Below are 21,887 nucleotides of genomic sequence, written 5' to 3'. Positions count from 1 at the left end.
GCAAGAAGCTTAATCTAGGGCTGGCTCCTCTTGCCAGCTCAATGTTCCAGGCTCCAATCCCCTGCAACAATCCCTTTCTACTTCCACAACAGAACCTGGCTGAGTCAGCCTGCCATTCCCATTGTTTCTCAACCATTGGTTCTTCCATCTGCCTTGGTCTCGCTCATAGAGCTCTGTCAAGCTGCAAAGAGAGAGGACAATGAATGGATGAGAAAGGCAACTCTTCAGCCACTGGCCAGACAACATTTGATATAGGTAAATGTGGAAGGCTGCTTATGTAACTTACCTTGATGACTGTTTGTCATCAAAGAGATTTGTTTCTTTTAAAAATGAGAGAGTTATGGTTTGTATCTAGGCATCCACCCAAAGCCTCACACAGTCATTGGAGCAGCTTCTAGAGTTTGTGATTAATTCATAATCCAATTCTGGGATTATGGGTGTGAGCTCTACACTCACCCTGGGGCAGATAATCTGCATAAAAATGTAAGGAAGGGAGAGGGCTAGCTAGCTGCCCCAGCTGCTGCCCCTCCTGTTGCTCTTTGCTGTTTTGCACCACCATGCAGGCTGCCCTCTGCCATGTGCCACTGCCTTGGAACCAGCTGAATATGGACTGAAACCTCCACTCACTATGAGCTAAATAAATCTTTCCTTTCTCAATTTTAGGTGTTGAGTATTTTGTCCCAGCAATGAGGAAAAAGTAACTGAGACAGAGGGCTTACTTGGAGAATAGGGAGAAAATTAAATGATAAATACAACTTCCAAGATATACAGGAATGCGTTCTATATTTGCTGGCTGTTCATATTCACAATTTGTTTTCTTCTTTGAGACTGATTCTTGGTCATGTAATTCACACTGACCTTGAATTCACTGTGTGGTCCAGGACAACCTTGAACTTGCAATGATCCTCTGCTTCAGCTTCCCAAGTACTGGGTTACAGGTGTGCTCTATCATACCAGGTGAGAATTTTTCTGAACTGTATTCGTATGTAAGTATGATCACCATCTGCCACCAAAATTAACACAGAAGATGACACACATACTATCAGGATTTAAAGGCTATCATTCGAGCTAGCGCAGAAGTGCTTACCCATAAGCCCAGCACTCAGGAGGCTGAAAGAGGAGATTACCAGCCTGGGATACATGGTGAAGCCCTGACTGAAAAAGAAAAAAATGTACTCAGGGATTTTCAGAGACAGCTTTCTTAAATTCAGTAGAAAGCTTCCCCTTCACAAATGTTCATGGATAAGAAGAAAATGGTGTGAGAAGAGAGATGTTTTCTTTGGGTAAAAGGATGGAAGGGAGGAGGGATTACCTTTACAGGGGAGAAACCTGGTACAGGACGCCCAAGCCAGTGTTGAGTCAGCATCAGCAGAGGAGATTCAGGTGGATGGGTTGTCCCCTACCTCCTGCACAAGACCCACAACGCCAGGGTAATGTTGAGAAGACACCAGTCCCGATGGAGGAGAATTCCACAGAGCACCTCACTAGTCTTCCTTAAAGTGGTCATGGTTATGAAAAACAAAGAAAGAAGCTGTCACAGGTAAGAGAGCTGATGGAGATAGTCGGACTAATAATGTGGGATCTTGATGAGAACCTGAAGAGAAAAATAAGGAAATTGGGGGCTGAGGCTAGAGCTCAGAGGTAGAGTCCATGCTCAGGGGCCTTGAGTTCCCCCTCCAGCATGAATAAAGAAATGAATAAGAATCTGAATAAAATATAGACTTTAGTTGGTAACAACATATCACTATTAGCTTATCGTCTCTGGTGGATCCCATCCTAATGAAAGACGTTAATAATAGAAGAAACAGCACCAGCCATACTACTGTGCCATCACAACTCTGCAAATCTAGAGCTCTTCTAAATAAAAATTTTATTGAGGTAAAAAAAAAGATGCTTTTATTATCATAACAGAAAACTTAACCCAAAAGTCACAATAAGTCAGTGCTTGCGTGTCTGAATTCTGAGCAGCTGGATAGTATTTTTGATTTAATTATTACAATGGTGGTGGTTGATAGGTTGTGTCAACTTGAGATGTAGGAAGCTTGGCTGGATTGGCTTGGTGATTCCATGCCCTGGGGCATGGGGGACCCACCCTAGAGTGACCCAGCACAAAGATGGTATACAGAGGGGCTGAGGGCGGCTTTTGTGCACACTTTCACCACTTTCTTGTAGGAGCTTGATCAATGCAGCCCTGCCACCTGGAGAAACTCAGATCCTCACAGCAGCCCTCCCACTTCCTTGGAGGAGCTTCAGTCTTCCCAGTCGACATGGAAGGAAGAGAGAGAGAGGCTTGAGAGATGCTGCAGCTGCTGCTCCTCCTCTGCTCTTTGCTGTTTTCTGCCACCATGAACTGCTGCCTTCTGTCCTGGAGCCAGATGAGTATGGGCTGAAACCTCCACTGAGCGTGAGCTAAATAAAGCTCTCTTTCCTTAATTTTGGGTGTTGCGTATTTTGTCGCAGCCATGAGTAAAAAGTAACTGAGACAACAACAAAGGCGAGCTCAAAGAGGATTGACAATGCCTCAAAAGTTTCATGTAAGCATTTCTGTGAGTTTGTAAAGCATAGCTATGCAATGTTAATACATCAGGTGACACAAAAAGCAAAACAGCAATGTCACTGCTTATTAATTCTGGGTGCACAGATTATTTAGCTATGGTGGTGCACCATGGTGTGCTTTCTGTTCATGTTAATACCAATCAGTCGTATACCTTTGTTCCTTGTACTTGTTCTCCTCACTGAGCTCTATTTTTAAGGTGTATTCTTATCAGTATGTGCTTGCAGTACACAGTGATGACATTCATCATGGAGAGCTGGTGCATCGTGAAATTAACACATTTTAATTCTTTTTGCTTCCCTTTTCCTTTCCTTTCCACTTCCCTCCCTCTGTCCCTTGGTCCCTTTCCTGTTTGCAGTCTTTAAGAGGAAATGCACATGCATGTGCGTGCACACACACACACACACACACACACACACTTTTAATAGATGAAATAGCCCCATTGTCTCTAATATCACTTCTTTGGATTCACTGTGCTGGAGTGACAACTGGTGGTCAGCTTGTAACACCCAGCTGATCTGAACCAGCCTGGTGCTGGCTGTAGGAGGCCCACCTAAGGACTCCTGGGGTCAGCATAAGAGGCAGAACTGGAGAATCTGTTAGAAGCTGTTTGGGATCTGTTAGGGAGACTGTAGTTCTGTGAGTTCTCTTGGAGGAGCTTGTCATGCTGGTTTTTCTGATGAACTCAGCTGTTCTTATCCTCAAAGGAGCTCAGGATATCACTGAGAATGGCTATGGTTCACGTTCAGGGAGCTCCTGTCCTCACACTGAGCATCGCTTTCTGGCTACAGATGGGAAGATGGCACTGTTTAGTCTTCTGGAGAAGCTTGTTGTATTGGCTTTCCTGATGGGAACTCGGCTTCCCTCATCAGAGGAGCTTGGGACCTCACTAGTGCTGAGGATGGCTGTAGTATTTTTCAAGAGAGCTCTGTTCTTACTTTGAGCATTGCTTCCTGGCTCCAGTTCAGATCCCTCAGCTTGCAGCACAGGCCCTTCATCCCGCTGGCACAGACTTTCTAGCTTCCTCCTCTGACCTTTGGGCCTTCTGAACACAGATCTGTAACACAGGCCTGCATGAGACATTGTCAGGGAATCTAGGCCTCCACCATGACTCGCAGGAGGAACTATTATGATCATTAGGTCTTCAGCTGGACTCATGCAGGACACTACCATGTAGGTCCTCAACTTGAGTCTTGGGTTTTTAGTGTGTAGACAGATTGCCTGTACTTTTAGTATATGATTCTTTAGGTGATTCATTATAAAATAATCTTATAAATTATGTGTCCTGTATTGTATTGTTCCTCTTACAAAACTTCAAACCACAACATGCACATGCAGTAAGAACTAGAAGAATCACATAAAGGTTTCCTTACATGATACTCTTTAAAAACTTACAAAAGCAATTGCTGTAACAGTAAAATGAAGCATATAAAGGCATCACGCTTCACATGGATCCAGGGCACATGACCTCACCCATTCTGGGATCTCTGTCCTCCTGGATCATCATAACCCATCAGCATATAATCTCAGCTCCTCGATTTCCTTCCAGCTTACTAGGCTTACACTCACTAAAACTAATCCATGTCTCTAAAGACCTGGACTATGTCTCATCATAAAAGAATAAAAGGAAATGTCATTTTAAGCCCACTTTGGAAAGCTAAAATTTCTTGAAAGTCAGAAATTTCGGCTACAAAAAGCAGAATGGAGAGACAGCTGGAATTCTTTCCAGAAACTGTAGCTGAAAAAAAAGTGTATTTGAAGACAGGGTCACCTTGCAGCTGTTGACCTGGCCATGTGGGAAATAGGATCAACAAGAGTAAAGAATGTGCAAATCCCCCAGCAACAGGGGCAGGAGAGAGAAGGGACAGCCACTTATTTAATTCCTACTATGCACCAGGACAGGCTGGGGTGTTAGCTTCCTTATCCTACAAGATCCATGAAGTCGGTCCCTTTACACCTTGGGGAGCAACTTCCAGAGATGATGGTGACAGAGCAGATAGCTTGGAAGGGAAAGCCAAGAGCCAAGCCTCGGCCATTCAAGCCCAGTCTTTGAAACTGCACGGCGAACAGCCCTGTGCAGGTCCCTGATGGCTGCCGTTTTCTGTAAAGGATTGCTTTATCTAAAAAAAAAAAAAAAAAAAAAAAACTTTTACTGTCTCTGCAGTCTTTTGCTACTCATGCAGGATGATGGCCACAAATAATCCAAAAACCAGATTTCTATCGCTGGCAGCCCTCCTGTACGAAGCTGAAGTCCCTAACGGGCCTCTGACAGCCCAAGCGTGGGTAAGCTGTGAAATCCTCCTCCCTGATGTTTATCGCAAGGCATCAAGACACAGATGATAATTACGCCCCACGTAATTGCTCAACTTCTGTGCTGCTCCTCCTCCCAGCCTGGTCTGCAGCCACAGAGTTAGGTGCAGAGGGCAGAGTCTGGGCATGCTGCATCTGCCCCAGCCTGCCCAGACTCCTCCCCCCCCCCCGCGGGGGGTGGAGCTGTGAGATAACCGCGGGACCACGGTGTTGAATGTGATCACATGCAGACACAGCCCTACAGAGTTAGAACCGAACAATCTTAGGCCCTGGCATTTACACAATAAATGCTGTATATCTGTTTTAGAACTCTGGAATTAATCAATGGCTGGAAAGCAGAGAAACATGAAGGTAAACTCTGACTGCGTAAAGTTGAAGGCACCCTGAAAGGAAAGGGCTAGTAGAAAGACAAGAGTTGGAGCCAGGCTGGGTTGTGTTTGTTGAGGTCTTGTTTGCTGTGTTTAAGTAAAGAATTTTACTTTTATTTTATACCAGGATCATGTACCATGGTGACAAAATTAAGTGATATGTTAAAAGATATTTAAAGCGTTTATAATCACCCAGGGTTCTGCAGCAAAGTCCAGAACACAAGTCCACTCGGGGTTGAAATCGCTTGTGACCTAGTAGCCTGTCCCAGATGGTCCTCAGATGCTTGCAGGCGTTCAGCAGGGAGGTTCTCTGAAGGACACTGGGCCTGAAGGCAACTGCACAGCCCAAGTTTGCAGGAGCCAAGCGCCAAGCTCTATCTCCACAGCCAGCTCCACAGGCACGAGGCAGCTGTGTGGCTTTGTCACATACGGCACACTATGTGACACTGTATGGTCCACTCTGATGCCAAAGCTGCCAGGGCAGATGCCCACTTATGGAGGACCACCTGAGCAGCTCTCCTTGAAAGAAGAGTGATTATCTTCATTTTGGCTGAGCCTGACCCTATTTTCTTGTGTTGATATGTACAGAGCTGGCTAGGACTTCTCTTTATCCCTTCAAATGGCCTTAAGCAATGTATGTTATACTAGCCGAGGTGCTGATGGTAATTTTTGAAGATGACATGCATGTTTCCCTGATAACACACACCTGCTGCTCTCCAATATGAGCCGGGTTGAGATAGGACAAAGAGCCAGTGCTCCATGCTGTCAGCTTGGATCGAGCCTCGAGATAGAGGCTATGACTTTCTGGGGCTTGAAAGACTACACATCAGAGCTGAAGCACCAGACCCCAAAACATTAGATACTACCTTGCCAGCATAATGCAGATTACTCTTTCTGCATATGACAGAGGTAGATGCAGGCCATCTACATAGCTCAGCTCACAGTACTCACCTACTTCCCACAATTCTTCCTCAGGCCACTCCTTCTTGTCTGAATAAAACCCAGGTGTGGCCCTGGGTCACTCTCTCTGTTCCAGAAAGCCATCTTCATGGCTGGACTTAGGGTCCCTTAGCTCCCCAATAATTACATATATGTCTTAGTGTCTTTGTTTTTGCTATGGGTTGCACTGGGAGTGGTGGATTGGAATTAACTTGGTGGGATTCCAATAACATATTTTCAGGATTATAAGTACAGACTTCTTGAGCTGAGATGAGAACCAGGAGGGGACTCCTACACCTGTTAAAGCAAGCTGGCAGGGCACAGATGCAAATTGGACTGGTCCGTGCTGGTCCTGGACCACGGCTCTTCCTGCTTCTTCATCAGCGCGTATTTTTTGTGACCTTACGGCATTTTCAATTTGTTTTGTAGGAAGCTTTTCCTGGAGGGGAGATTCTGAAACAAAAATGTCAGGACATGGTGTTCCAATAACAGTTCTTGGCTGCAGCCAGAGAGCTGCCGGGCTCCCTCCTGGGGCTCAAGGTAGAGCTGGTAGCAAGACGGAGGGGATCATGGCAGGCAGCCCCAGATGCTACGGGCCCGGGGAAGACAACCTGTGCTTTTCTGTGTAAATTGTCTTCTTTTATGTGTTAAGTCCAAGGAGCCCCCAAGACTACTAGAGACCCACATACTTTTTCTCTAAAAGTCTAAATGCAAATGTCTAAAAGACATTTCAGCCCTAGAGGGATGGAAGTTCCCATGTTCCTAAGGATGCTTTTTTTGTTGTTTTTTTCCTTCTTCTTTTTGAAACATGGTCTCACTATGCAGTTCAGGCTGGATTTGAGCTCACTTTGTAGCCCAGGCTGGTCTTGAACTCATAACGATCCTCCTGCCTCAGCCCCTGAGTGCTAGGATTATAGGTGTATGCCACCACGCCTGACTAGGATGCTTTTTAGTCACCAAGTGGAAGATAAAAGTTGAGTTTTTGTCTAAATGAACTTGTGTCACAACTAATTGATCTTTGAAAGCACCCTTTAATACTACAACCTGTACTTTCTAAAATTATTGCTGAAATGTTACTTTTCCCTCAGATTTATAAACATAGCATTCAAAATGTTTCCTCTCTTTGTTGAATTTATGCCTACATTGGAGGATTATGCTGCTTCATGGTGACTTCTTAATTCAGACTGCCTGGTTTTGGGGCTGTTTCAGGGAGATTGTCATTGTCATAGTGAATGGACATGGTGGCACACTTTTAATCCCTGTTACATGAGGGCGGATAAAGGAGCATGGCAAGTTTGAGGCCAGCATGGGCAACTAGAGAGAGCCTGCCTGAAAATAAAGAAAAGACTGAGTCTTGAGTTCAAACCCGAGGGCCACCGCAACAGAAGAAAGGTGTAAAATTCTTTACTTAAATACAGTTATGTGAACGAATATTATTTGAAAACTGTTACTTGAAATATTATTTGAAAACTTTATTTCAAAAGATCTTGCTTCCTGAATAAATGTAAAGAAATACCTGTGTATCTCTGAAGGAATCCTTACTGGATGCCTCTCTTCAGCAAAACCCATTTTCCACATGGGGGGTATAGGGAGGGACGGGACAGGCTGCAATCCCTGCTCCCTGGAACTTAAGTCTCATTTGTTTGTTGGTTTGCTTGCTTGCTTGGTGCTGGGACAGAAGCCAGGGCATACCAGGCAGGCCCAGTACTGTTGAGCTGCACCCGCAGCCCTGTTTTCCTATTGCAGCAGCTGAAACCAGTTAACTAGCCTGTAGGGAGGCCATCTGCCACTGGGAATGCAGTGGGGCCTTGGAAGAACACAACAGGCATGGGGGGTGGTGCTAGGATGGCATCCCCGAGAGGGTGACATTTGAGAGAGGACCTTGAAGTGTGAGAGAGATGGGCACATGTACCTCTAGAAGATGGTGACATGGGTAGAAGGAGGGACGATGAGGCCAGAAGGAATGCAGAGAGGACGGGGCACTGAGAGACTGCACAGGCCCTTAAGGCTCCAGCAGGAAGGCCAGGACTTCTCTCTGAGCAAGCCAGGAAGCCAGTCAGAGGTGCTCTACAACAGAAGTCACACACAGTGTTTTAGTAGCAAAAAGACTGCTCTGGCTGCTTGAGAACATACTGGCCACGAGAGCAGCACAATCCAAAGCCAGATCAGCTGGACAATGACTGCGACACTCCAGACCACACTGGGCTGCATGATATCAGTGTGAGTAGCGGATAAAATCTGGGTGCATCCCGAGGGCTTTGCTGAGAAGAACTATGGGAGGTGAGAGAAAAACAGGAGTCAAGATGATGCTAGATTTAGAGTCTGAGCGACAGCATTAGTTTGAGCTATTGTAGCAAAATGCCATCAACTGGGTGGTTTAACAACAGAAATTTATTTCAAGTGGTCCTGGAGGCCAGAAGGCAAGTGCCAAGGTGCCAGGAGGGGCAGCTTCTGCTGAGCACTGCCTTTCTGATTTGCAAACAGCCAACCCCTTGCTGTCCCCTTATGTAGTGGAAAAACATCTCTGGTGTTCCTTCCTGTTTCGCTTTGTTTCGTTTTATTTTTTGCATACCAGGAATCAAACTCAGGACCTTGCACTTTCCAGGCAGGCGCTATGCCGCTGAGCTGTATCCCTGACCCCACTTCCTATTTTATAAGGACACTATTTCCATCAAATCAAGGCTCTTCCCAAGGTCTCATTTAACTTTAATCACCTCTTTAAAGGCACTGTCCCAGATATAGTCAACTGTTGGGGGGAATGGGGTATTAGGATTTCAACATAAAAATGTTTTAAAAGAGGACAAACTTCAGTCCAGAGCAGCAATGACAGATGCAGCTGTCTCTTCTGCAGTGTGAAGTAGTGTGAGAGGTGAGCTTTGGGGGAAGGAGCGAGGGCTCTGAGTGGGTCATGTCAGGCACAAAGCTTGTGTCTGCCAGATGAAGACAATGTGAAAGGAAGAGGGGACCTGCTATGCTGAGAGTTAAGATGGGCCAAGAAAGGGAAAGACTGGAAAGAGAGCCTCAGGTTGCAGGCGTCGGCCTTCCTTCTGGGACATCACAGTGGAGGTAGTCATAAGGAGGAAAGTTTCTAAGTCTACCCTTGCCTATCCCTATCACCTTTGGGCCCAAGGTCGGGCAGAGCATTATGGTGGGGAGCAAGTGGCAGAATGAGAGCGAGCAGGAAGTGAAGAGAGACAGGAAGGGCCCCGGGACCCTTAAGCTCACGTCCCCAGTGACCTAACTTCCTCCCATTAGGCCACACTTCCTACATGTCCCACCACCTCCCAGTAGTGCCACGGGCTGGCAACCAAGCCTTAAACGCGTGGAACTTTGAGGAACATTTAAGATCTAGACCATAGCGTAGACCTAGCCCGCATGAAGAGCCCCAGGAATCTTGGTCGCAGTCATCTTCATGGGGTCCAGGCTTGGCTGGAGAAGGCACTAGACAGAATGGAGATGGCATATATGGCACACAGCTGTGCTGCAAATGAAGGAGAGAAATGATGCTAGCAGTGACAGGGCTGGTGCACCCTTTCCTGGGAAAAACATCATACTTCTGTGTTGATGGACATAAACTAAAACGAAGGGGAGAAGGATGAAAAGGTACGATCTTATATTCTTTCTCTAGATGATTCAACTTTTTCTTTTTCTTGTGGTGTTGGAGATAGGACCCCAGCACTCACAGTGTGCTAGGCCTAAATGCTCTACTACTGATCCACACCCCACACCCCCAGCCCCAACTTTTTCTTCTTGCTTTATTTATTTTGGTGTCAGGAATTGAGCTCAAGACCTCATGCTTATCAGAGAGGCGCTGTGCCACTGAGCTATAAGCCCTCTTCCTGCTTTAAAGACAAATGCAATCCTCTCTTTTCACTGACAGTGCCTAGGTTTGTACAGAATGGAGCTTCCAGACTCACGTCTCCACCCTAGCATGGATGTTCTGGTGTCTGCTGCCTTCCTGAATGATGGCTAGCCTCCCTGGGGTGCCATCTGCCAGGCCCCTCTGAATGCTCCACTGGCTGACTCTACCCTCGAAGTGAGCCCAGAAGGAATGTCTCATGATGGTCCTTATGTTACAGGGGCAAGAGCTGAATGACAGGGTTGAGGTCATTGTCTGTATTTATGCAGGGACTCAGCTCAAGCAGAGCGCTCTAACACTCATGCCCTCAATCATGACTTCTTGGGGAGAAGAAAGCCTTTGCTTTTTAGCTCCTTCTCTCTACAAAAGGCCACCAGCTCATCATGTCACCTTCTAGCCCCGTGCCCCTGTCAGGGGACCTGTAAATCTCAGTGATTCCAGAGGCACCTTGGTGACTCCCTTTTACTGGGCAGAGTCCTGGTTGTCTATGCTTTTTTGATAAAAGAGGTCTGGATCACACCGGTCTGAGCCCTTCCCAAGTTATTGATGAACAGGGAAAACTAAATTTTGTCCCTTCCTGATGATCCTGTACTGTTCATATTTCTCAGGCAGAATTTCTTATAAAAATTTCATGAAATGTCACAGGATGTTTTCCTTTAAAAGTAAAGCTATTTCACACACACACACACACACACACACACACACAGAAACGCATGCACGCACCCTGGGAGCACTCACTGTAGCCACTACCAGAGCTTGGCTGCAGTCAGCACAAGGCAAACAGAATTCCACATGGATGTGAGGATGGCAACGGTCCACTCAGCTGTCCGTTACATCTTCTGTTTTTCTGTGATGTGTGATGTTCTTCCTCTCACCCAGAGCCTGGCTGGCAAACTCACGAAGTACACACTGGCACTGACCCAGACACATCCAGTCCTCTGCAGTGGTTGGGGATCCATGTAGCATCAGTCTCCAGAATCAGGAGAGGAGCAGCATGAAGTATCTGGGAAGGACTTGGGTTGAGGGGGGCGCAATCTAGGAGGCTGAGGCAGGAGGAACAAAAGTCCAAGCACAGCCTGGGCAATTTAGTGACTTAGAGAGACTGTTAAAAAAAAACCAAAAAACAAAAAAAACCTGGGGATGTGGATCACTACAAAGGCCTCAGACTCACAGAAAGTTTTAGAATCACCTATCTCAGCTGTCTGTCTCAATTCTTTTGTGGAATAAGGGACAGCTAAGGAAATGCTAAAATGTAACCTGACCTGAATCTCTATCAGTAACAGATGAGACTCTGGAGGCTCCTCCTTGGCTGTCAAGTCACTCATTGATAACAAGGCCCAGGATCCTGAGGCTCCTGTCTCCAGAGTTTAATCTGATGTCCCCAAACTCATTAAAACTCAGCAGGCAGCCAGCAGACTGACTCTGGGACTCCAAGGCCAGAAGCTCTTCGCCTGCGGCCAGGTGTCCCCTGGCCAGTGTGAACTGCTCTCTCAGCTCTACGGAAGGTCCTGCCACTGTGCTATTCCCTGACGGCACCCTTGTTCTAGATTCTATGATGCTACCTGACCCCATACTTATTTTTCTCACTTTGCACCCAGGCTTGGCAAAGTCCTGTCATCTGCATTTTCCACAGAAGAGAGCTGCAGCTCAGAGGTTAAGTTACGAGATCAAAGTCACACATGAGGGCCAGGGACTCTGGGAATGGAAGTCAGGGCTCTCTCCTCCCAAGCCTGTGTTCATTCCACACCTGCCAAAGTCCTTCCACCCAAACTCTCTCAGAGGACAGGCATTGCCAAGTGTGAATGTTCCACAGAAGATGTGTCTAGGGACAGTACTAACCAGACTTCACAGTCTCTGCCCAGTGGGAAAACTCTTGGAAATGCAAATGAAGAAGAGAAAGTTCCTTACTTGCTTGGCGGCAGAACAAAGGAAACCTGATATCTTTAGAGGATGCTCTTATCACAGCAGATAGCCTTGACAAGGCAGCAGCCTCCCCTGTGGGGAAGTCGCCGCCCCAAGCCGGCTGGAAGACTTTGTCAGCCAGATGGGACAGGATGGGACATCCGTTCCCACCAGGCTGGAGTCACCTGGCAGACTCGGACCTGACTCTTTGTCCTCTGCAACCCGCATCTTCACTGCCCTTACCCAGCCCTGCTCCAGTTACAACTTCAAACACTTCCACGTGTCACCACTCGGGGCTTATTCTGCTGAGGGTACACCTTTTCATGACATCCAGGAAGGCTTCTAGTTCGTTTCCAGACAATAGTTAGGAAGCAGCACCCCTGGGAAAGGTCTTGCTTTCTATATCTCATTCACAGTAAAAGCATTCAAGTAAATCTTCAAGACTTTGGAGCTTGCCTGGGTGGTCCCGTTGCCCAAAGAAACTTGGTTTCCTTAAGTCACAGCGCCTTTCCACTGACAGAAAGCACCGCGTTTTTGTTTCTCTTTAATGATATGTGTGCTGCTGTGAAGTGGAGCCGCACAGCGACCGCGTCCTCTGAGCGAAGCCCCTGATCTCCACTTCCCGGAAGCACTTCTTCTTTCCCACTGTTGGCGCATATTTGCCCTTAGTTTTTTTAATTAGAAGTGATCATGTGGGTTGCAAAAAATGATTATGAAACAAAACCAAGTATATAAACTGGATACGTTTACAAAAGTGTGGGTGCTGCGCCTCTGTGTGTATTTAGCTGTTACGCCGTTCACCAGCACCTCCAACACCCCTTTGGCTTCTTCTGACAGTCGACCTGCAAAGGACACAGGAACAGATGAAATCAAATTAATGAGCTAAATTGTGATTTTGAAGAGAAACCTTGGTTTTGGATTAAGCTAGGCTATTAGGATCCGGAACCATATTGTCTGATATGATAGCCACTGACACAGGAGGCTCATTAAGATAAAGCCATAAAACTTTCAGTAGCATGAAAAGCTTAGTGCCTTGGCTGCAGGGGTGGCTCCTGTCTCCAAGGCTTAGCTCCAGAACAGCCAGGTCCCTGCGGGGACCCTACCCAAGCCCCATTTCCCTGCCGGTGGCTCAGGAGCCTTTCCGAGCTTCTGATCCTCCACAGCCCACTTCACTTGACTGCGACCATCCACGCCGTGCCCACAGCCTGGGCCTACCTAGGTCCCTTTTCAGGAGGTGCCTCCATCAGGAAGGCTTTCCTAACCCCAGAAGTTTGCGTAGCTCCGCCCCGGAGGCCGCCCCACAGGGCCCTCTGCCCGCCGCTCTTCCTGCGTCACAGCACCATGCATGTCCTCAGGACCTGCCCCCGTCTGGGTCTGTTTCCATTCACTCCTTCATTCATTGGGCCTGAGGCCGGGCGAGGCACTGGGCCACACTGGTAAGACGGGGGCACTGCCCTGCGCCTCCCCGAGCAGCTCAGGGGTTACATGCGTTGCTCCAATCCATTGTGAAGCGCGCAGAAGGTGCTCAGTACCGGTTTGTTGGTACCAGGAATACTGTAAATGGTTTCTTAGGCATGGGCCATTCTGACTTTTCCATCCAGAATAGGGAAAGCCTGGGCTCTGCTACTGAGCTACACTCCTAGTAGTGTTTTAACGGCGTTTTCTGACTCTCTGGGGCAGGATCGCTTTGTACCACTCACTGTTTCCAAAGTGCCTCAGCCCTCCCAGGGAGCCTCGGAGGCAGGCAGGAAAGGCAGCCTTCTGGCTCCCCTTTAGCCTTCGGCACCCCAAAGTCTCCTCATTCCTAAGCAGACACTGACATTTTGTTTTGCAGGCGCAGCATATGCTGTACAATCTGACCGTGAGTGTGGATGTCAGACGGGGGGGGGGGGGGGCGGCTGCATCTCCTCTGTCACGTTTCCCACGATTCTTTAAAGTGTTTTCATTCCACCTTCAGATTTTGCCAACAAAGTGAACGACCACGGTTTTCCCCTCTGCTTGGGAGCTATCACAGTTCTCAATGACGACCCTCTGCCCAGGTACCCCGCAGGTGCCCTTTGCACCAGAAGACCTTTTGCAGCAAGCTGGCCTTGTGGCACCTCAGCATGCACAATCCACTCATTGGAGCTGCCCCACCTGCAAGCCTCGAAGCACTTACCTCAAGTGAAGCCCACACCCAGGTTCAGAAAATGCTTTAATTGGCTGGTCCATTGCCATTGTTTTTCTAGATTGACACTCTTGGGAATGGGATGATTTAAGGGCTATAAAAGGAAAAGAAAAACAAAAGCTGAATATGCACTCTTCAAACACCTCCCAGGACAACAGATTCAGTTAAGAAGAGACTGGCGCACTGGTCCTTCTCCCAATAAGAGAGCAGGAACCACAGATGCCACAGATCTGGAGGCCACCACCAACTCCACTGTCCTCACCTTGGGTTGGGCAGATGAGATGGCATGGAGCCTGCAGCAACAGTCACCCAGTGATGACTGTGGTGCATGTTCTTCTTGAGTTTCAGGACATGTCATAGCCATAATAAATTGGCATGCTTTGGGGAGGCTGGGGTTGGTGAGGAGCTCAGTGGTGAGGTGCTTGTCTAGCATGCAGGGGGCTCCAGGCTAGAAGGTGGCCAGTGTTCTGGAAAGAGAAAAAGGACAGTAAGATAAGAGGCCTGGCCCCACCATAAACAGGGAGTTGATGCTCTCGGTCGACTCAAGGAGGAATGCAAATGTTGGTTCTCCCTGAGCAAGTGAGGTTTGAGCAAAAGTTTCAGGAAGAGCCCCATGAGTCTGGAGAGGCCTCCAGGCTAGACAGTGGCTGGAGGACAGGTCTTGTGGGGAAGTGAGCCGGTGACATTTGAGGACATGGAGCCAATGTGGCCAGAAGAGAGCCGCAGCGATGGTACGGGGAGAGAAAAGAGCAGCACGGGTGTGCTGTGTGGTCTTCGTCACCAAGGCTTTCCCGCAGAGTGAGGTGGCCCTGCAGCTCTCTGAACATGACAGACTTGGTACAACTCAGTTCAGAAACTCTGGCCATGTCAGAGAAAGAGGGCAAGGCAGGAGCTGGGAAGAGACTAAGGCACAACCCAAGATCTCATTCCTGGTGGCGAGACAAGTGATGAGCCAGGGGAAGACTTCAGGTATATCCAAAGAGAGCCAAAAGCACCTCTTGCCTAGACTTGGTGGCGTATGTTTATTATCCCAACACTTAAAAAAGACACATTCTGCAAAGCCACTCAGGAGGTTGAAGCAGGAGGATTGCAAGTTTGAGCCTAACTTGGGCAACTTAGCCAGTCTTGTCTCCAAAAATAAAAATACAAAGGACTGCAAATGTAGCTCAGGGGTTGAGCATTTACTTAGCATGTGTGATGCCCTGGATTTGATCCCTAGCACCTCTGCTCCATACCACTTCCTGTGGAAAATTTCAAAACTTTGGCCCAAGTATTGACTGTGTTCTCTAATAACAAGAGATGCAAGGCCCCTAAAGACACCTCCCCATGTGAGTTTACCTGAATCACCCTCAAGTAGTACACACAGTATGCACCAGCACCACATCCGCGTAGCAATTCCCAGGACTTCGGTAGAAAAACGGAACTCGAGAGACCATTTTGGACACTTGAACGTATATACCAAGAATAGGTGGTGGAAGACTCTTTTTTTTTTCAGTATGGGGGATTGAACTCAGGCCCTTGCACTTGCCAGGCAAGCGCTTCTTCTACTGAGCTGTCTCCCCAGCACCCTAGGACTCTTGAAGAACTCATTTCCAGAAGTTGCATTTCCTTTCCATCCAAACCTGGCAACCAGAACTACTAAATGAGCAACAGTGAAAACATTACATTCAGAACATTGTCGAAGGGGATTGCAGCTCATTGTGTACCCTGATTTCAGTCCCCAACACCTAAAAAAGGCACATTCTGCAGGTTCAGACTGCATATGAGCAGAGACAACTATCAGCTGCTGTGTATCTGATTTCTAATGAAGTGCACCCTATCCACAAGTGAAAATAGATATTAGCTTTTTGTAACTGCAGGAAATGAAGCCGAATGTAGAGCCCAGAACCTCCCTCTCGTAACTGTCTGGGTAAATGCAGAAGGCCAGTGATGTCCCACAGTGCGGATCACGCCCTGGGGCTGACAATGCATTTTATCCTGATCTGGTTACACGTGGTAAAATATTGAAATAAATCAAAAACCTACCATCAGCTGTGGTCAATTAAAAGATGCTTTTTTGAAATATGTTTTTCTATCATGGATGCTATAAATTTTACTTTTTTTTTTTTTTTTTTGACAGAACTAGGGATTGAACTTGTACTTGCCAGGCAAGCACTTATTCTACGAGCTATCTCCCCAGCCCCTTAAGTGTTACTCTTTCAGAGTAATATGACATAATAGAACCCTTCCTAAATTGATTAGCTATGACTTTCTGAAAATATAAATGAACAATGGAATAAGTGCTTCCTTGGCAAGCACAAGGGCCTGAGTTCAATCCCCAGTTCCAAAACAAAAGAAAAATACTTATATATATATATATATATATATGAATATTTTTATATTTTAGGAGCAGACATAATTTGTGTGCCATTATCAATAGCTGATATGCTTATCAGAATTATTAATTTGCCAAGTTATCTTTGCCTATGGATTAGAAAATGTCATTGAAAGGCCCGCCAAATAGCTCACTGGATTAAAGCACCTGCAAGCAGGTGCAGGGGTCAGGGGTTTGATCCCCAGGCCTGCTGTGCTAGCCCAGCCCCCGGGGCACACTGAGACAGCTATTGAGACCAGGGTGGTGGCACGCGCCTGTAATCCCAGCTCTTGGGAGGCTGTAAACAGGCAGATCACTACGAGTCCCATCTAGCAGTAAGACCCTGAACACCCTGTAGACATTCCTTAAAATAAAAAAAAAGAAAGAAAGAAAGAAAGAAAGAAAAAGAAAAATGTCATTGAATGTCACTGAAGGAGCTAGTGTATACCAGCTGAGTGGTACAAGGTTTGCCCAGCATGCATGAGGCCTTGGGTTTGATTCCCAGCACAGCTAGAATAAATAATTCCTAAAAAGGGAAAACAAGCTTTCTCACAATTTCCAGGATATTGCTCTATTTTCAAATAAGTAGCAACCTTAGTGGACGCAGGTGCCCACCCCCACACAGAGCTCAGACTACTGCCACCTAGGGGAAGCGCGTGGGTGGGACAGGAGCAGGAGCTTTAGAAGAAAACAGACCTGGTTTTCCATCCAGGAAACTTGAGCCTGTTGCTCACTAGCTCCATCCCTTACTGGACCTTACATTTTTTCCTTGCAAAATAGGAGAACAAGGACCAGGCCTTTCCTGCCACAGGAGTGGCTGAAGTGTTGGAGTATTTGCCCCCATGCAGTGGGTCATCGGTAAGAACACTGCATGGACACGTGATCAAGGACTCTGCCAGCGGTAGGAGCTTTGTATTGACCACCTATGCTGTGCAGGCCACGAAGGAGAAGCTGGAAAAGGGGCATGCCCTCTCTCAGTCCCCAGGCAAACCAAGAGGTCTCTCCAGGAAGCCCTCCCAGCCAGGATAGTGACCACTGAGGCAGCCTCGCCTTCCCACCTGGGGCTCAGGACCCTGTTCTACAAAACAGGCACAAGTCACCAGAGCTGTGAGTTCAAGAAGTACGGCAAGCCCTTCATCCCTTGAAAGCAAGAGTCAGAGTAACTGTTAAATGATTTTGGCCAGACAGGTGACTACTGCCTGTAATCCCAGCGCTAGTGCAGGCTAAAACAGGAGGACCACAAGTTCAAGCCTAGGCTGTTTAGCAATGGAGTGAGACCCTATACAAAGTAAAAATAAAAATGGGGGTTGGGGATATGGCTCAGTGTGGAGGCCCTAGATTCCATCCCCAGTGTCATGAGAAAAAAGAATAGCTGATTTTGCTGGAGGTAGAACTAGAGGCCTTGAGCCCAAGTCGGGGTCTCCATTTGGGTGTTGCCCCTGTTCATCTTGGCTTCTCATTGGGCAAACTTCCCAGTGCTGACTCCACACAGCAACTCAAGTCTGGCACGCTGCTGCTTGGAGCTCCAAAGAGGTCCTAGGCTCCTTGCCCCTGGACCTGGGAATAGTGTGAAGAGGAGACACATCTGGAAAAGCAACCTTGAAGGAAACAGCCTTGGCTGTCACAGAGTCCTTGCCAAAGACGAGAACTCAATGTGGTCTGGTGACTTCCCTTCCCCAGTGTGAAACAAAGAATTCTGTTCATGCAGAGCTCTTTGGTGTGTGGGTAGGGAAAGTGCAGCAGGGCTGCTGCCTTGGGCTTTGCCTGCCAGCTGGCTCGAACCTGCCTCCCCTCCCTGCTTGTGACAGGAACCCGAACCTGAGCCTGGGCCTGGGCCTTCCCCAGCTTTGCTGTCACTAGCTGTGGCAGGCAAGTGCCCACCTGGAAGAACTCCATCCCCAAGCAGGGCTCTCTTTGTGCCTCTGGTGCAATACTTAGGCAGGAACAGGCACCTTCTGTACTAACCTACACACCTTGTCATGACCCAAGAGCGAGAAAGGATCCTCAGCCTTGCAAAGCCTCACCCAGCCTGAAGTGGGATTTTGATGGCTACAGCCAACCTGTTGGATTCGGTCTGTCAGGTTCTGTCTGCTGGATTTCACAATCTTCCTCCTCTGAAAATATGTGGTTTTTCCAAAGTACAAGGTGTATACTTATTTAAAAGTACAGGAAATTAAGAGGATTTTATTTTTAGAATTTCACAATAGCCCTTGGAGTAGTGAAAGGCCCCCAGGGGTGTCCTAAATTCAGGGCTGGAAATTGTTGATTTAATCACTCAGAAAGTAGCAGAGCCAGGGCTGGGAGTCCAGGGGGACTGGAGAGCTAGTCCGCAGCTTTCGCACAGCTCTGGCTCTGTCAGGTACTGCTCTTACTGCTGGTGCACATTGCTCTGGGAACCTGGGCAACATCGGGTGATGGAGGGACAAGGGGAAAGACATGGGATGTGACCAGATTCTCCCTGTCGGTCGGGCTCCAGAATGTCATTTTTCCCAGTCTATAGTCAGCTTGAGAAGGGACCAGGTTCCCTCTCCCCCAACCCATGGTGCAGTCTTCTTTATTCTATTTTGTTTGGAATTTTTTGGTTTGGTTTTATTTTTGGTGCTAGGGATTGAACCCAGAACTTCATGCATAGGAAACACCTTGACCTATGTTCATGGTTTGAAGCCAAGAACTGGGCTTGCCCAGTTCCTCAAGGCAAAGTCTAGAGCCACAAGCCAGCCTCTGGTAAGTGACCAATCTGAAGAAGTTTCTTTCTCTCTTTAGTATTTTTATGTTATTGTTTATTTATTAGTACAAACATGGTATCCATACCCCATGTAAGCTGCCCAACTGACTACCACTGAGTTATAGAACCACCAATGGCTAATTCCAGCTTGAGCCAGATTTTTCTGTGAATTTCCACAGGTCAGTGATTAAATATTTTTCTCTTGCTAATCTGTCTTTTGTCAGTTTAATTTGCATGGTCTAACTGCTGAACTTGAGAAATTTAGAAGAAAAAAATAAAGAAGGGGCCGGGGAGATAGCTCAGTAGAATAAGTGCTTGCCTGGTAAGTGCAAGGGCATGAGTTCAATCCCCGGTTCCGCAAAAAAAAGAAAAGAAAAAAGAAAAAAAGAAAGAAAAGAAAAGAAGAAAAATTTTTCCTTTGAGACACATCAGGTATCCATTTTCCCTATATCCTTCCAATGTGTTCCTACTTTATTAACGGCCCATTTTATATTATTTTTAAAACATGTTTTAATGGGTCCCATAATATACTGTACATTTTTTTCCCATGTAACTTTTATACCTTAATCCTTTTTGTTAAATAAAAATGGTAGGATGCCACTGTTTCAGGCTTACTTTCTGCACAAGGCCTCAACAGTCCAACCTAAAAAGCAAAATGGAGTCACTCGTGCCATAGTTCCACCCTGCCTGGGATGAAATCGTGTAGTTCATCTCATCTCATAAGATATCAGGACTAGAACTTGCCCAAGTAGGAGGCCAAGTAGGAGGCCAGACTTGCTGCTGTACTTGATGTATTTCTCTTTCCATTTCTGTTGTGCTGGGGATGAAAGCCAGGACTCTACATTCTGTGCCAACAGCCACAGTAGAGCTCCCCGGCCCCACAGACAAACCAATCTCAGCTGACTTCATAATGAAGCGCCCTCTGCCACGTCACATCACCGAGTGGTGACCTGCAGTGGCCTGATGTTCAACTGTCAGCCATCTTTCTATTGTCTTCACATTCTGGATTTATAAGGAAAAATAACTTTGAAATGACTGATCTGCATTTGTTTGTTCATTTCTGCTTCTTCAGCCTTTTTCTCCCAGTAAAGCCACTTAGCTCTGCTCAGTTCATCAGAACATTAACCTGTTTCATAGAACGCAGTATTGCCAATTCTAGAATTAAAAAGTAAGAGTGAGGGAGGCTGAGGCAGGAGAGTCAAAAGTTAGAGTCCTGCCTGGGCCACTTATCCCAAAAGAAAAACCAACGAAGTTGGGACTGTAGCTCAGTTGCAGAGCGCCCCAATGTTCAATTCCCAATATAGTACCTGGAACAAAAGAAAGCCATAAAACAAAAGTGAACACATAAACAACAACAACAACAAAACCCAAATAGCACCACACACTCTTAAAAATCCATTGGTTTACAGGGACAGCACCAACTCTTCTCAGGGAATAATAAAAGGGTACATCATACAATAAGGCAGATTTTCTGAGTCTCCAATTGCTTTCATTTTCTTTTAAACTTCAAATATACACACTTATTTATTGATTTTCACATTAGTTTTAATATTGTAGTGTTTCAAAAAAATCACCAAAGTCATAAATGGGCACTGAACCAACATTAAATAATGCATGAGCAAACAATGTCAAAGGTGTTTCTCTTTGCCTTTCATGTGTGGTGCTGGGACTGAACCTGGGAGTCCCAGCTCCGCCTGCAACCAGAATCGACCCTTACTCGTGCTCCCCCACCCCCACGGAAGGGTTTCCATCCAGGCTTTCTTGGGTCATGGGCTGTGTGGCAGGCAGTCACCTGGCAAGGCGGCAGGAGGGCAGGTTGTCATGATTGAGCCTGGTGGTGAGAGGAGCCCCAGGGCACATACCCACTCGGCTGTTTGGTAGTTTCTTAACTTTGGATAAAGTTCTTTAGGCTCTGAGATGAGCCAACCCATCAGTGGCACATGGATCACTGCTGGGTCGGCCTGGTGAAGTCATCAGAAAAGTTATTTTCATCTGGCCAGATAGCTCAGCGGATTAAAGAGCCCGCTAAGGCAGAGCACAGCGGTTGGTGTTTGATTCCCAGAGTGCTATGCCAACCCCGCCCACAGGTGCGTTGAGCCTGCAATTGAGACTGGGCGCAGTGGCACGAGTCTGTGATCCCAGCGCTTGGGAGGCTGAAAACAGGAGGATCACTATGAGCCCAATCTATGTAGTGAGACCCTGTACTAAATATAATTTTTTAAAAAATTATTTTCTAGCGTTTGGGAAGCCATAACCCTGGGACATGGGAATTCTCAGCAACCTGCCCTCGCTGATCACCTAGCAGCGGCAACTCGGCCTACTCTGACCAATCCCTGTGGCTCCCCCAAAGTGCCAACGCTGACAAAGGGATCAGAACTTTTTAGACAGTAGGTATGGTACCCTGAGACCATAATGTTAAGGGAAATAAATCATCAGACACAAGCCTCACTATCCATGGCTTCTCTCACGTGAGAAGCCCAGAGAATAAATGAATGAACCAGCAAAATAAGAGAGAAAATAGGAAACAGGAAGGTGGATTTTTTTTTTTTCTTTTTTTGCAAATGGGAAAGGTACCAAGAGCTGGGGACAGGGCCTGGGAGAGGAGGGGAAGTGGATGTAAAAAGAATTGAGATGTCTTACGTAAATGTGCTCACTCCCGCAATGAAACTATTCCAAAGGAAAGAACAACTGGGGCAGGGAAAGGAGAAAA

Source organism: Octodon degus, unplaced genomic scaffold, assembly GCF_000260255.1.
Source record: "Octodon degus isolate 3935 unplaced genomic scaffold, OctDeg1.0 scaffold00144, whole genome shotgun sequence".
In the NCBI taxonomy this organism is placed as follows: domain Eukaryota; kingdom Metazoa; phylum Chordata; class Mammalia; order Rodentia; family Octodontidae; genus Octodon; species Octodon degus.
The sequence above is the reverse complement of the archived record's forward strand: the minus strand, read 5'-3'. Positions refer to the sequence as shown.